Consider the following 16,696-nt stretch of genomic DNA (forward strand, 5'->3'; position numbering starts at 1 on the left):
TGATTCGAGATATTAAGTTTCCCCTGAAGAAGACTGATATTTCAGTCGAAACATGTTGGGATGTTGAAATTGAACAGCAAAGCTTTGAAGAAGATAACCATCGTGGAGGATGGTTATCTTCTTCAAAGAGAGCAAAAATGGATCTACTACTTTAATACGGTTGATCCAGAAGGATTAAACAAAGACATCGATTGGTCGGTCTTTTAAAGAAATTAGGGTGGTTTAAGAGCATAGAACTATGGGTAATGTAGTTTATTGGGTACAGAGGATCCGGATTTCCGGTTGCTGGAATGGATGGGATGTGTTTAAATTCAGCGTGAGTACGACTGTAGTGACCAACTAGGACGCTGAGGCGCCATTTTTGAATCTCTAGAGAGACCTGTAACTTCGGTCCGGGTAAGTGTAGCATATTTCTATATGTTGCAACAATGAATGACAGTCTATGCTATTCTTTGGCTTAGCTTAGATTTCTAGCTGTGTGGTCTGCTTTGAGTGTGTCTTTTTAATTTTTGGTTTTTAACTTTTAGGATATAATGAATATGTTGGCCTGATTCGAGATATTAAGTTTCCCCTGAAGAAGACTGATATTTCAGTCGAAACATGTTGGGATGTTGAAATTGAACAGCAAAGCATTGTAGCTGCTCGATGAAAATTTATGGCTAAGTATTCCAATTTGTGATGAACTTGACTTTTAAAGAACGTTTCTGTTCAGTTAAAGTTTATAATTTGAGAAATATAGTAATAGGTTTATAAGATGGGTTATTGAATAAAGGTATTTGGTGGGTGGACAAATGACAGTAAATGATTATACTATACCAAGCTCTGTAAGCTGATAACGGCCTGCGACCCATTGCGCGGTGAGAGGCTGCAGATTACAACACTAGAGCAACAATCTTTATGATATTGTCATTTGCCGGGAAATTAATTGTTGGATAACAAGTTCACTGAGAGTCGTTGCTTAGATTTGGTGAGTGAGTTGAATCTCCTCTCTCCTTGGTTTGTGGATGTTTAATGCCATTTGACACACCTATGAAATGTGCATTTGTAAATGTCATACTCTCTGTAATGGTAGAGGTTATGTTCCTGTTAAAAATGTTGCTAAGTTCTCCCTCCTACACTGTTGTGGATGTTTTCATGGGCGATAGCAGTAACCGCTTTAACTTTATCTCTTTTCAGACACATCGGCAGAGACAGAAATTTATTTATTTATTTTATTTTATTTTGCATTTTTTATATACCGAGGTATAGCATAGATGCCTTCACTCCGGTTTACATATGGAACAACTTGTTACATTGAAAGATTTAAAACTTTAAAGTTTAACAATAGTGGGAAATGGCACCAAAAGAAGAGATATGAACAAAGAACATAGTGTAAACAGGGTAGATACACTGAATAGATAGGCAGAGATAACTGGGTTCTTCAATAAGGAGGTAACAGTGGCTTGAATCAGTGGAGATTGTCCAAATGGAATATTTAAAGTTGGCAGTTAATGGGATTATAGTATAAAGTCATTGAGAGTTGTCCTTAAGAGTATGGTTGAGAAGCCAAGACTTTAGGTCTTTTTTGAAGGATTTTGAGTTTTCTTGCGCGGTGAGGAAGTGGGGTAGTGAATTCCATAGTTTTGGTCCGATGATGGAGAAGGCTCTGTTTCTGGTGGAGGATAGTTTGGCATTTGGGAGTGAGGGAATCACAAGTTGAAGTTTACTAGAAGTTCTTGTTGTGCGTTGAGGGCGAAGTATGTGTATAATGTCATCAAAGGCAGTGTAGTCGGCTTTGTAGATTGCATTGTGGATCAATGAAAGAGCTTTGTATTCAATTCTTTTTTCTATTGGGAGCCATTGTAATTGGTTGAGGACAGGGGTAATGTGATCATATTTGCTTTTACCCGTTAGAAATCTGGCAGCAGCATTCTGAAGTAGCTGCAAGGGCCTCAAAGATGATTTTGGTAAACCAATCAAAAGGGAGTTGCAGTAATCCAAACCGGAAAAGATGAGGGCTTGTAGTAAGATTTTTAAATCGTGGGGGTGAAGAAGAGGTTTTAGGTGTTTGATTATTTGTAGTTTATGAAAGCCTTCTTTAATTTTTGTAGAGCTGTGTTTTTTGTAATTTAGATCAATGTCTAACCAGAAACCCAGGTCTTTCACGTTTTCTTTAAGTTGGATGAGGGTCTTATCGAAGTGGAAGGGTGGTATTGTTTTTAATCCAAGGTTTTTTCTGTTAATTAGGATACATTCAGTTTTGCTCATATTTAAGCATAATTTGAGGTGGATTAACATGTTTCTGATTGCATCAAGGTGAGAGGCTGCTTTTGACATGGCATCTTCTATCGTAGAGGAGATTGGAACAAGAATTTGTATGTCATCGGCATACATGTAATGTCAAGGCTTGATAAGACATGGCATAAAGGAATAAGGTAGATGTTGAATAAAATGGGAGATAGAGCCGATCCCTGTGGTACACCTGTTTCGAGGGGGATAGGGCTTGAAGATAAATTGTTGTGAGAAACTTTGAAAAATCTATTATTAAGGAAGGAAGTGAACGAACTAAGAGTTTTGCCAGCAAGCCCAATAGATTCAAGGTTGGAAATCAGAATTTTGTGATCCACTGTGTCGAAGGCTGCAGAGAGGTCCAACAGAATCAGAAGGTGACCTTTTTTGTTGTCGAGACCTCTTAGGATGGTATTGGAAAGGTTAAGTAGGAGAGTTTCCGTACTGCAGTTTTTTCTGAAGCCGAATTGGGTGGGATAAAGAATTTTGTTATCGTCAAGATGATCGATGAGTTGTTTCAGAGCAGCCTTCTCAGTCATTTTGGCAAAAAAGGGTAGGTTAGGGATTGGGCGGTAATTATTTAGGTCATTAGGATTGAGGTTTTTTTTCTTTAAAAGAGGTGTAATAGTGGCGATTTTTAGCTTGGGAGGTAGCTCGCCTTCCTCAAGCGATTTGTTGATGATAGCTGCAATTGTAGGGGCTAAAGGATAAGCAATTTCTTTAAGTGCTCGGGTGGGAATGGTGTCTAGGTCGTGGTGTGCAGGATTGATTTTTTTCAGCATTTTTTCTGTTTCCGTGATGGAGATGGGTCTGAAGTCGAGCCAAGGAGAGATGTTGTTTGTTGATGTTAGAAAATTGGAGTTTGATGAGGAGCTGAAGGCATCTGTTATTTTGGAAATTTTGTCCTTGAAAAAGATAGCTAAATCTTGGCTTAGGTTTTTTTTGGTGATGGTTGAGTTGGAGATGCAGTTATCGGTAATGAGGTTGTTAACAATGTTAAATAAGGATTTGGATTTGTTGGTGGCGTTTATTATTTTTTTGCCGTAGTAGTCCCGTTTTGTGTTTTGGATTGATTTTTTGTAGGCAGCTAATTGTGTGCGATATTTCTGTTGAGTGGCGGGCAGCTTACTTTTTTGCCATTCTTTCTCTGTTTTCCTGAGGGCTGTTTTCATGTTTTTGAGAGTAGTGTTAAACCAGGGGTTTTGATTTTCATTTTTGTTCTTTAGATGTTTGACCCTCTCTGGATTAATGATATTAGCGGGATATTCATTATCCCTTTGAATGCATTTGAATGTCTCTTTCGTATCCACTCTGTCCCAGGCTCCACCCCCATCTCCTCTCTGCACTCTCTTTCCTAGATCCCCACCCCACATACACCACTCTTCATCACCTCTCTGTATCCTTTAGTCCCAGGCCTCCCCATCAACTTGCTGCATCCTAGCAGATTGCAGATTTAAAACAAATGCAGAAAATATTTTTTTTACTGAATACATAATTAAACTGTATTTCATTGCCAGAGGATGCGGTGAAAGATGTTAGCGTAGCTTGGTTTAAAATGGATTTATAAAAGTTTCTGTAAGAAAAGTCCATAAAAAAAATTATTGCCCAGGTAAACTCGGAGAAAGCCATAGTTTATCCCTGGCAGTGAGTAGCAAGAAATGGATCTTCTCTTTGGAACCTGCCAGCTGTTTCCTAAAGATCAAGGTTGGCCACAGTCAGGATGCTGGACTTGATGGAGCCTTGGTCTAACCCGGCATGGCGCTTCTTATGTTATCCTCCAGGCCAACCCCCCATCCCATCTCCATTCTGCACTTCCTATTTCAGCCCCAGCTTCCCCTCCCTATCTCCCCTCTGCATCCTCCCTGCACTATGTCTCAGCAATTCCTCCCCATCTCTCTACATCGTCTTTATCTTAGCACACCATCTCCTCTATGCAACCCTACCTTTTCCTCACCCCCCTCACCCAACCCAGTCTCTCAGTCCCTGTGCTGCCAAGCCCTCTCCTGGAGGTGGAAACAGTAGCAAGGTGGAGGGAAAAATAACCCCCACCCAAGTTTATTCATATAATGTCATGTTTTCCTCTTTCCTTCCAAAGAGGAAAGAATTACAGTTTGGGTCATCTCTGGAATGCAGCTGGGAATGATCTAGGCTGGATACCACTCTACACAGGTGAGCACAAAACCAAACTATCAGAAGTACCAGGAAAGGTATAGGATGTGTGAGAGAAGAGCCTGAACTGTGAATGCAGTGGGGTTGGCCAGGGAGACAGGACCTTTGGAAGATACAATGTATGCATGGAGCCTAAAGATAATGTTTTCTCCCTTCCTCCCACCCAGAACTGGAGCTTCTTACCTCATCATCCTTGTACCAGGAAAGGTTCTCAGCAGTCAGGACAAACCAATACTCCTTGGCCCCGCCCTTCATGATTCCAGTGTTGTTGATGGTAAGCCAGCCCTTCCAGATTACCTGAAGGAAAGTAAAAGAACCTTTTACCATGAGTTTCCAAAAAAAAAAAATCACAACTCACTCCAGAAACCTATGTTCCAGAGCAACTTTCTGCAAGTCCCTTCACCAGTCTGAGGTATTAGCATGGAGAGGTGGAGTCAGTAAAACGTTAGAAGCAAAGAACGCTAGCACCCCGAGTCCCAAACACACACAAAAAGGAAGATGATTCATAGCCACACACTGGGGGAAAGGGGAACAGCCTTACACCTAACATCACACACAAAGTGTGGGAGGGGGCTGCAGGCTCCTACCTGCCATATTCAGTGCTGGCTTTTGGGTAGGGCGAACTGGGTGGTCGAGCAGGAATGCTATAAGACAAGGGGTGCCACCACCCAGGGGCACCACTCCTGCTGCTACTGAGCTACTCAGAGGCAACGCTGCCATGAGAAGGTAAGTGCCGCTCCCCAGTGCCAGTGTCATGCTCCTTTCTTCAGGCACATGCACAGAAGAAATTCAGCATCATATTGGAATCTGCAGACCAAGAGGAGGAGCAGGCCGCATCGAGTTGGCCCACGTGACAGAAAGGGGAGGAGTCATGCCGCATCTGTCCACATGGGCAGGTGAAGCTGTTGGCATCACATAGGCTGATATGCCAAAAGGAATGGTGTCCTGCCACTGAACTGAGGGGAATGCTGGAGAAGGAGAAGGGAGAAGAGTGAGAGTGTGTGTGCACGCGCAGCTGAAATGTTCCACAGGCTGGTGGTGTTAGACTTGAGGCATGAGGTGGGAGAGTACTGGGGAGGGGGGAGGGAGGAGTGAGAGAGAGAGAGTGAGTGTGTGTGTGTGTGTGTGTCAGGGAGGGGAGAGAAAGTCATTCCCGCTCACCCTATGCCAATCTGAGAGGGCAGAGAAAGCTTTCATGCCTCTCTCCTCCCTCACTAATCCATGACAAGAACCAGGAGGGGATGGCCCCAACAACAATTTTCAGCCATGGGACTATTTGCCCTAGAGTTGACCCTGGCCACATTGAAATCTGGGGAGATCTATGCAATACTTTAGATGAAGTATCCCAAAACACTCCCGTTTACAGACCTGAATAAGCGTTGCCTGAAAGAATAAACAAACAATAAACACACAACAGAAAAAGACAAACACACAACAGAAAAAGACAAACACACAACAGAAAAAGACAAACAAAAATCCCTCGTTAGCAGAAGCAGGAAATGCCAGAGGAGAGCTGGGGGAGAGGCAGGCAAGGACTGAAGGATTCTGTCCTCAAACAGGAGCCCCGGGCGGCCTTCACTGCACATGGAGGGCGTGGCGTGTGGATCTGTCTGTGCTGCTTATGTGCTACATACAGCCCCATGATACTGCCCTTCCAATCGTGACCTTTTTTTTCCCTTTTACAAGTTTAACCTCTCATCCACATGTCTGGCACAGTTTACCCTCTATAGAGCTGTTAATCATGCAGGTGTGCTTTGTTAAACCATCGTACTGTGGAATATCAATCTTATAATCAATCTGGTTAGCTCCAGCAATGACTCTGCCAGTGGTTCCCCTCACACACTCTGATGTGCATAAGGTCCAAAGAGAAGGCGTCATACACTGCAGAATGCATAAGTGATCTTCACCTCTCTAGCACCGTGTGGCCACTATAGACCTCCCACCCTTAGAAGCACAGGCAGATCTGAAGAGAGAAGGAGATTATTCAACTCGGGGGTGCAGAGGACCTTCTTTTATCCTCAAAATGAGGGCAAGTTTCAAAAGCCATTCATCTGGGTTGAAGGGAAACTTCTCCCCCTTCCCCCCATGTGCTGACGCTTAACAGATTTGCCTTACTGGGTGAATTTCTTATTCAAAAAAAGCAGGTAATGAACCAAATAAAGAAAGGTTACATTTGTCTGTGCAGAGGACTATATTCCTCCTTAATTTTTGTGGGTCAAACAAACAGTGATTTACCTGCAGACATGAGCTTTTTAAATATTTGCCTGCCCAATATGCAGGAAAAGCCGCCCGAGCAGGGCCTGCATATGCATCCTCCTGCCTGCCGTGTGATGGAGCGTTCCCGGGGTGGGGCTGGGAGGAGGCTGCACTCTCTCACACGGATTTTTTGCATTTTCAAAGTACGCACAGAAGGTTTCCTGGAAAATCTCTGCAAACACACTAGCAGGTGTAGACACGTGTGAGCAGTGTTTCTGAGATGATTTTTAAAGGGGAAAAGTACGCTTCTGCTTTCCCTTTGAAAACCGATGTAAAGTGTGCAGGGGAAAAAAGAACCCACAGACTTTACACCAGGTTTGCTCTTTTCCTAAATGGTTACATTTTATTAAACGTGTGTATTATATATTCTGTCTGTCACTACCTACCTTGTTGGTTTTATGTTTTTATCTTCGTTCAATGTTATCCCTTTGCAGCCACAAGACTTTCCTTGGCCACCACCAGATGCAAAGTATTGTGGGGAAAGATGAAATCCCCCCATGCCACACTTCTTCTGTCGGCCTACCTCAGCCCTGTCCATTGTATTCCAAGGGTGAGGGCCCAGGGCTATTTTCAGAGGAGGATTTCTACCAGTAAACACCCAGTTACCTGCAGAAATCCATGGAGGAGGAGGAGGAAGCGGCAACACCGAGAGTGTCCCCTGAGCCCGCAATTGTGCCCCCCCCTTGATTAAGGCCCCCCCCCCCCCATGATCGAGCACCCCCCTCCCCCATGATAGATCCCCCCCGTTATTTTTCCACTCCAACTCTCTCCTTCCCCACCTGCCATGGGAGTCAAGGAGGACATCGTCATTGACGTTGTCGGCCCTGTCTCTCCTGGGCTTCCAGGGGTGGGTCACAGCCGGAGGGCAGCGCAACGCCCGGGGAAGGGCCCTCAGCCCTTGAAGTGTGCCTGGATGCTATCCTGCTCCTCCTGGCGCAGATGACCTGCGACCTGGCGGTCCAGGAGGGAATGGCAGTGCAGGCGGTGACCATCCTGCACGATCTGCTCCGTGGCCAGCAGGAGATTATTGAGCTCCTGCGAACAATGGCAGGAGCTCAGTCCCTGCTCGTAATGGCACGGGCTCCTGCAGGATGGGCACCGCCTGAGGAACATCAATGACGATGCTCCTCCTCCTCCCCCATGGCATGGTCCCTCCCCTTTTTTCCCCCACGCCCCCCTTATCAAAATGTCAAATAATAGCAAAAAAGATTTTTGTAAATAGTTTAAATTTGAAAATATGGAGGTCCACGTGATGTTGAGTGAGTGAGCAGACGCGGGTCTGATCGCTCCGGGGACCCCCTCAGGGAAAAACGCGGCGAATCTACATAAAATCGCTCATTTTTATTTCAAAATTGCTTATTTTGAAAAGGAAAACTACCAAATATTGTTTTAAGTTAAAAAAATTTTGAGATTTTTGTGGATGAGCAGTAGCAGATCTGATTTCTCTGAGAACACCCTCTGGGGGGAGGGGAAACGCAGCGAATCGTTATAAAATTACTCACAATATTTGAATTTACTTACTTCATTAAGCACAAGCTTCAAATACAACTTCAGGTGATTGATCTTTGAATTCTTTTGTGGAAATGACAACAAAATCGGGTAGAAAAGAAAGAGAAAAGATGAAGGCTGCTGATCCTAAGATGGCTGATACCACAGACACCTCACAGTTAACTGACTCGGTAGAGGGGGTGGGGCCTGACATCGCAGCAGCGGTGGTAATAGCTGCATTAGAGGGGAGGTTTCAGCAACTTTCCACACAAATTGCTGGTGTAAGCTCTCAAATTACAGGAATTCATACTCAGTTAAAGGAAGCTGAATCCAGAATCTCAGAAGTAGAAAATAAGATGGAAGAACAAGCTAAGGATTTGAGAGAACTTCAGAAATCCCAGGAAATACTGCAAAGTAAGGTTGATGATTTAGAAAACAGATCACGCAGGAGCAATCTGCGTATTTTAGGCATACCTGAAAGCATAACAGATGTTGATTTGGGATCTAAACTTGCCTCATGGCTAATCCTAACACTGAACCTAGATAATCAGCATGGGCCGCTATATATAGAGAGGGCACATCGGTTGGGACCCTATCAGGTAGACAGGTCCTCAAAAACTAGACCGAGAGCAGTTATTCTTAAATTTCTTAATTTTGCACATAAGGTACAGATACTGCGAGCCTATAGAAAAATAACAGATTTAAATTTTGAAGGGAGTAAAGTGCTCATCTTTCAAGATTATTCAGCCTCTGTGGCAGCTCAAAGAAAAGCATTAACATGGGTATTCGAGACCAACCGCTCTCTCCATCGCTTTCCTTTCTCCCCCAATCATTCCACAAAATAGTCATGACAATGTATGGCATTGTAAAACCTCAAAGGCCGCAGTTTATTAAACATAACCCGAGCCCTTAAATTGGGCAGGCCTGCCTTCACTCACCGGAGAGCCCTGCACATCAGTCCTGCGGCCCGGCAGCCAGCCCGTCCTCCCGCTCCTCGGCCTCGAGCCCGTCGGGTGAATTCCCGTGGGCCCGTTCTCCTGCTTGCCCTTGTTTCTCCTCATGGTCGCGTATGGGGGCGCAGGAAAAAACACGAAAAAACGGCGGTTGGGAGTTCGCTGCACAACAAAGCAAAAGCTGCTTCCTTATTTTGGTAATCTATTTTTATTGTCAATTTTCCACTCGTTTATGCAATGGTTGTTTGTTGTATGCACACTTTCAATAAAAATTTCAATTATAAAAAAAAAAAAGCTGCTTCCTCTATGCTGGCGGATTCCCAACTGCCCGCTCCCTCAGTCCCCTCTCCTTACTTATTCCTGGCCCTCCAATGGTATCACAGCGATTTGAATCGCTGCGCTCCCATTGGTTACCCTATCACTTTTCTTCCCCCCCCTCCGATGTCTCTCGGCGCGCTCAAACCCTGTTATCTACAGCACGCCAGGACAAGCCTGTCGTGCCTTCTCTTGTCCCAGCATGCTCTCAATTAGCCAAATTAAAAATTAGAGCCACCCTGATGTTTCCTGCAAAACTGCGTACTTATTATAATGATCAAACTCATGTCTTCACAAAAGCTGCTGAAGCTCAAGCTTTTATTCAAGGACTTCCATTGATGTAATATCAGAAGATGTGACTTGATATAATTTTTCATTGGAGCTGTTTGTTTTCAATTAGATGATCTCTCGGGTGTTTGTTTTTACATTGAGAGAACTTTCAGGAATTCTCTACAAGAAAATTTTATTAATAGATTGATTTTTCAATTTTGGATCACTCATTAGATTTGGTTGTTTTCACATGAAGAAAATTTTACTAAAAGAAAGGTTACTCGCTAAATAAACTGTTTTTCATGACAAATTTTTCTTTTTTTTTCTCCTTAAGAGGGGGTTCTTAAGTGACCATTAATATGTTAGGTGTGGGGGTGCATGGGATGATCCAATTTTGGTTCATCTTATGTGGTCTATTACACCTTTTGGGAAGATATATAAAGGGTAAAGCATCGAGGGGGCACATGGTTATAGTATACGAAGTACTTTTAATATATGTGCATAATTTATACAATGCTATTGTGGGTGAGAGTATATGGCTGGGGGATAATCACTCACATAATAATAACTATAAACCAAATCATAAATAAGTTTGCATTTATTTATATAGATGGCTGAGGTACGGATATGTACTTGGAATGTCTGTGGTATAGGCTCAGTAATAAAACGCTATAAAATTTTACATTCACTTAAGCGTTATAAAACACATATTGCTTTATTGCAAGAGACGAGACTCACTGACTTGGAACATGAGAAATTAAATAAACAATGGGTGGGGAAATCCTTTTATGCCTCATCCTCCTCAAGTAAGGCAGGAGTAGCTATACTTCTACATAAAAAGATTCCTTTTCACTTACATCATTTAAAAGCAGATCCAGAGGGAAGGTATATTTTTTTAGACATTGAGATATATGGGAAAAGAATATTCTTGGGAAATATATATGCACCTAACAAATATTCTTCAATATTTTATGAAAATATCTTCCAAATTCTGCAAGAACATTCACATCTTCCACTTATTTTGGGAGGTGATTTTAATACTGTATTAGAACCAACAATGGATAGACAACCGCCACACCAAACTTCCAAGATAGATGAACGGCGAGGTCTTCCATTTATATGTAAATTATTAGATCTTGCAGATGTTTGGAGATTGTTACACCCTAATGATCTTAACTTTACTCATATTTCACGAGCTCATGGATCACAATCTAGACTGGACTATTTATTGGTTAGCTCCACTTATTTTTCTAAAGTGACAGGTTCAGATATAGGGCCTTTAGTTATTTCGGATCATGCCCCTGTTTGGGTGGATTTTGCGGGATTTAATAGCACAGGAGGGGGTAAACATTGGAGATTTCCAGCCAAATTATATTATGATGAAGGATTCAAATCATATATAAGAGATAAATGGAAAGAATACGACTATTTCAATAACCAGCATCAAGGTGATCCAATTTTATATTGGGACACGGCAAAGGCAGTCCTGAGGGGAGAGATTATATCATATACAGCTAAAAACCATAAGGAATTGTCAGCGACAATAGTTCGATTAGAAAAACAATTAAGGAAAGCTAAAGCCCATTTTACCTCTTTTCCTACAAGGGAAAACCGCATAAAATTTTACTCTCTCCAAAGTACTCTTCATGATTTTATACAACAAAAAACACAAAAAAATCTTCTCTACTATAAGCATCGGTTGTTTCAATTTGGTAATAAGACAGGGAAATTATTAGCTGGATTAGTAAAGTCATGGGAAGGAAAATCATATGTTAAAGTATTAAGGGATTCAACAGGACAAATAAAGACATCCACTAAAGATATTGGGAAAATATTTACAGATTACTATCAAAAATTATACTCAGTGGATACAGACTATCACCCAGACATTCATAAGTACCTTTCTAAGATAAAACTCCCCCGGGTAAATAAAAAGGACCTATCATTAATTAATGCTCCTATGGGAAAAACAGAATTAGAATTGATCATTAAGGATTCTGCTCTAGGTAAATCTCCAGGTCCAGATGGATTCACGTATGAGTTTACAAAGTCATGTCTGATTTAATTAGTAGTCCTATTCAAAAAGTATATGATAGGCTTTCTTCGGATGAATTACAAACTTGGCAGGCGAATAAAGCAACTATAGTAATACATCCTAAGTCTAATCGAAACCCGGAGTTACCTGGTTCTTATAGACCTATATCCCTTATTAACTGTGATCTTAAATTAATAGCTAAAGTAATGGCAGATAGACTTGCAACAATCATTACTAAACTTATTTCTCCTTCTCAAGTGGGGTTTGTCAGAGGTAGGCAGGCAGTAACAAATGTCCGCAGAGTTCTGGCATCTATTGCCTTCTCAGAAAAATTACATTTGAATTCTCTTATAATGAGCTTTGATGCTGAGAAGGCTTTTGATCGAGTGAACTGGGTATTTTTATTTGAAGCCTTGAACCATTATGGATTTCAAGGCTCCTTTATTTCATTTCTAAAAAATCTATATAATCAGCCAAAAGCTAATATTTGGGTAAATGGGGAACTTTCATCAGACTTTACATTGTCTCAGGGTACTAGGCAGGGTTGTCCCTTGTCCCCTTTATTATTTGTATTATCTTTGGATCCTTTATTACGTATCTTGGAGGATAATAAGAACATAGAAGGGATTAAAATGGGATCAGCAAAATTCAAATTAGCTGCATTTGCGGGTGATCTCTTGTTGCATTTGATAAACCCCACCAAATCTCTTCCAGTTGCTCTTCATGTGATTGAAGAATATGGTCTTCATGCAGGTTTTAGTTTAAACCTCGATAAATCTGAGGCCATGGTAATAGGTCCTGATGCATCTATACCTTGGTATGGGAAATTCCCCTTAAAATGGACAAATGATAAATTAAAATATCTAGGTATTTGTATTCCAAAAAGCCTTTCCAAACTATATGACTTAAATATATCTCCAATGCAACAAAAAACTAACAGCTTTTTAAATGCTTGGCACTGTTTCCCACTCTCTCGTATTGGAAGAATACACTTATTGAAAATGACATTATTACCACGTTGGCTGTATGTGCTCAGTGTTCTACCTCTTCTATTAACTCAGGTGACTATTAGCAAATATCAGAGAGTAGTGACAAAATTTTTATGGCAGGGGAAAAAACCAAGAATTAAACTATCTATCCTAATGAAACCACTATCCATGGGAGGTATGGGTCTTCCGGATTAGAAACTCTATAATCATGCAATTAATTTACGATACATAGGGGACTGGTTGATGGGCACACAATACTTTTCAGACACCTATATCGAAGCACAATTGCTTATTCCAATATCGCTTCGTTATGCTTTACATGCTCCTAACGCTTCTTTATCTCGCACAATCAAATCAGATCTGCTTTTACAACCTTTAAGAAGAACATGGATATGGCTAATGCGGAAGAATTCGTTATCTGACAATATATCACCATTTCTTCCATTTTGTGGTAATCCAAAGTTCTTTTTAGGATCGGATGCATCACGATTTCGACTTTGGGACCGTGCAGGACTCAGATGCATTGGACAATTAATATATAAGGATGGATCTTTTCTTACTTTTAAAGAACTTCGTTCTTTTTATAAACTCTCAGCTATTGACTATTATCAGTACCTTAAAGCTCGACATTATATACAATCGCTTGGTTCACCAACCTTCATGGACACTAATTGGCAATTTCTAAGTAACTGGTTTGATCCAGAAAACCCCCAGAAACGTTCTATATTATATTTATACAAACAATTAGAGTCTTCATATAAGATTTGGTCCTTGGAGAAGGTGCAACTTAAATGGCAATTAGAACTTGAGCAACCGATATCAGTTGCAGTATTGAAATCTGCATTTGTTAGTACGCGTAAAATTACAATTAATACGCTCTTGCGGGAAACTAGATATAAAATTATATATAGAATGTACATTTCCCAGCATCAAGCATTCAAAGCAGGTTTCACTAACTCTGATATATGTATCAGGTGCAAAGGAGGACCAACACACTTGGGGCATTCCTTTTGGAGTTGTCCAACAATTCAAATATTTTGGAAGAAAGTTTATCATACTGCAAATAAAGTTGTGGGTTATAAAATTCCATTTTCTTCATTGGTGGCACTTTTTGGAATCTTTCCTAACTCATTCAAAAGAAATAAGGTCTCGATTCTCTGGATTACAAAAGTTTTTTTATTAGCTTTCAAAGTCATACTAACAGCCTGGAGAACTTCAGAAGGACCATCTATATTATTATGGCGTTCTTCTATAATAAATCTACTAACCATGGAAACCTTGGCTCTTAATCACCTGTCTATCAAGACTAGAAGAGCAATAAATGCAGTCTGGCTTCCCTTTATTCTAACCTTACCACATGAATCTAAAAGTCTTTTTTTAAATCGTATAGATATTTGATATGTGATCTTTGTGCTTCTTCAATGCAGGGAGGGAAAGAGGGATGGGGGAGGTAGGGTTATGGGAGGAGGGGTAAGAATATGTGTAGAGTTAAGAAAATATTTATTTAATAGTATGTAATAGAATATATATAATGTACCAAATGTTATGCTTTGGTAATGTTCATTATTTATAATAAAAACAGATTTAACATAAATTTGAAAATATATTTATTTGGCTTGAAAAAATTGGTTCGCATTTCCTTTCAACAATTTATTGCATGTCACTTCTGTGGTGATACTGTGGCGATAATCAAGAACAGAATGACTGCCAAGGATGAGGAGCACATGCAGAGCATACAGACGGAATACAAAGGGAAAATCAAACATGCAGAAGAGGAGCACATGGAATACAAACGGAAAGCACCCAAACGGAAGAAGAGCACATGGAATACAAAGGGAAAATCAAACAAGCAGAAGAGGAGCACATGGAATACAAAGGGAAATCACCCAAACAGAAGAGGAGCACATGTAATACAAAGGGAAAATCTACAAAACAGAAGAGGAGCACATGGAAATCAAAAGGAAAATCAAACAAGCAGAAGAGGAGCACATGTAATACAAAGGGAAAATCAACCAAACAGAAGAGGAGCACATGGAGTACAAAGGGAAAATCAAACAAGCAGAAGAGGAGCACATAGAATACAAAGGGAAATCACCCAAACAGAAGAGGAGCACATGGAATACAAAGAGAAAATCAAACAAGCAGAAGAGGAGCACATAGAATACAAAGGGAAAGCACCCAAACAGAAGAGGAGCATATGCAATACAAAGGGAAAATCAACCAAACAGAAGAGGAGCCCATGGAATACAAAGGGAAAATCAACCAAGCAGAAGAGGAGCACATGGAATACAAAGGGAAATTCAACCAGACAGACAGAAGCACAGACGTCCATACAGGCAGCGGGGCATTTCAGACATGGACATCCGGAAAGAGGCAGGAATGTCCATGAACGGAAGCCCTGACCTTGGACGTCTGACCGGGCACTCAAGGCAGCGGCCATGGATGTTGGAAGGCAGCAGAGCCTCCGATCATGGACACCCAGATACAGGCGGAAGGTCCATGAAGCCCCGACCTTGGATGTCCGGCCGGGCATCTGGACGTGGAAGGTTAGGGGTGGCCTCCGAACAAGAGGACGTCCGGATGCTCAGGGCTGTGGCCCCGGTGTCCAATCTGAGTCTGTAGAAAAGAACCATCCACTTACCTGGTGGAATGACATTTGAAATGACAGGTATCAGCGCACCCTGGATACTGTATAGGCGCTGTATACCGCTCTATACAGTAAAATGGATTTTGAACGCCTACCGCTTCATTGACGCGCTTTGGACGCTCGTTTGCCGCTGCTTGGATTTGTGTCTAATTTGAATACTGAATCAAGCGGCTTGTGAACCAAAATGTGCGCGTATCAAACGAGCGGGCGCCTGGCACTGCCGCACTTTTTCTTACGCGTCCGTACTGTAGCGGCCCGTAAGCTATTTCACTTAGATGCAGTTCCAACACTGCTCTCTACATTAATGGCGGGGGTGGAAGGGAAATAGAATAAACAAAGGTTACTAAGAGCCAAGAGTAACAGATAAGTATAAGAGAAAAAAAAAAGTGTGAAAGCTTGCTGGGCAGACTGGATGGGCCGTTTGGTCTTCCTCTGCCGTCATTCCTATGTTCCTATGTAATATCAACTTGTGTTTCCTATTTGTGCTTTATTCTCGCCAGGTTGAGGCATTGAAAAAGCGGGCGAGACACATAAGACGGGAGGACCCCGAATACCTGCGTGCCCTGCGGACCCACCGCAGAGCGGAGGAAGGTATGTGCTGTTAGCAATTGAAATGTCATGGTTACCATGCAAGCGGCGAGGTCTTCTTTAATAATGGCTATAAGAAATTTATCGTTTCTACCATTCTGGATCTTTGCATGCGCAGCAGTGACACTTTTGCTATTTCTATTTTCAGAGACCACCTCGGAGGGTTCATCTACCTCAGAATCCGCTCCTCCGCTTTCCCCGCCAGCAGAACAGCAAGGTGAGCCTTTAATAGTATCGTCCTTGTTAAAGTACCTGCGTGCCCTGCGGGCCCACCGCAGAGCGGAGGAAGGTATGTGCTGTTAGCAATTGAAATGTCATGGTTACTATGCAAGCTGCGAGGTCTTCTTTAATAATGACTATAAGCAAGTTATCATTCCTGGATGTTTGCATGTGTGGCAGCAGTAACGCTTTCGCTTTTTCTCTTTTCAGACAAATCGGCAGAGGAGAAAGGCGAGGAGCCACCCCCAGTTGTTTTGCCCCCCCCCCCATCTCTCCTGCCCCACCAGCCATGGGGGACAAGGAGGACATCGTCATTGACGTTGTCAACCCAGTCTCTCTGGAGCATCCAGGTGCATGTCGACGGCCGGAGGCCAGCACAGCAGCTGGGGAAAGGCCCTCAGCCCTTGAGGGACGCCTGGATGCTGTGCTGGCTCTCCAGGTCAGGTTGATCCGCAGCCTGGATGTCCAGGAGGGACTGGCAGTGCAGGCGGTGACCATC

Source organism: Rhinatrema bivittatum, chromosome 6 (genome assembly GCF_901001135.1).
Source record: "Rhinatrema bivittatum chromosome 6, aRhiBiv1.1, whole genome shotgun sequence".
Lineage (NCBI taxonomy): Eukaryota > Metazoa > Chordata > Amphibia > Gymnophiona > Rhinatrematidae > Rhinatrema > Rhinatrema bivittatum.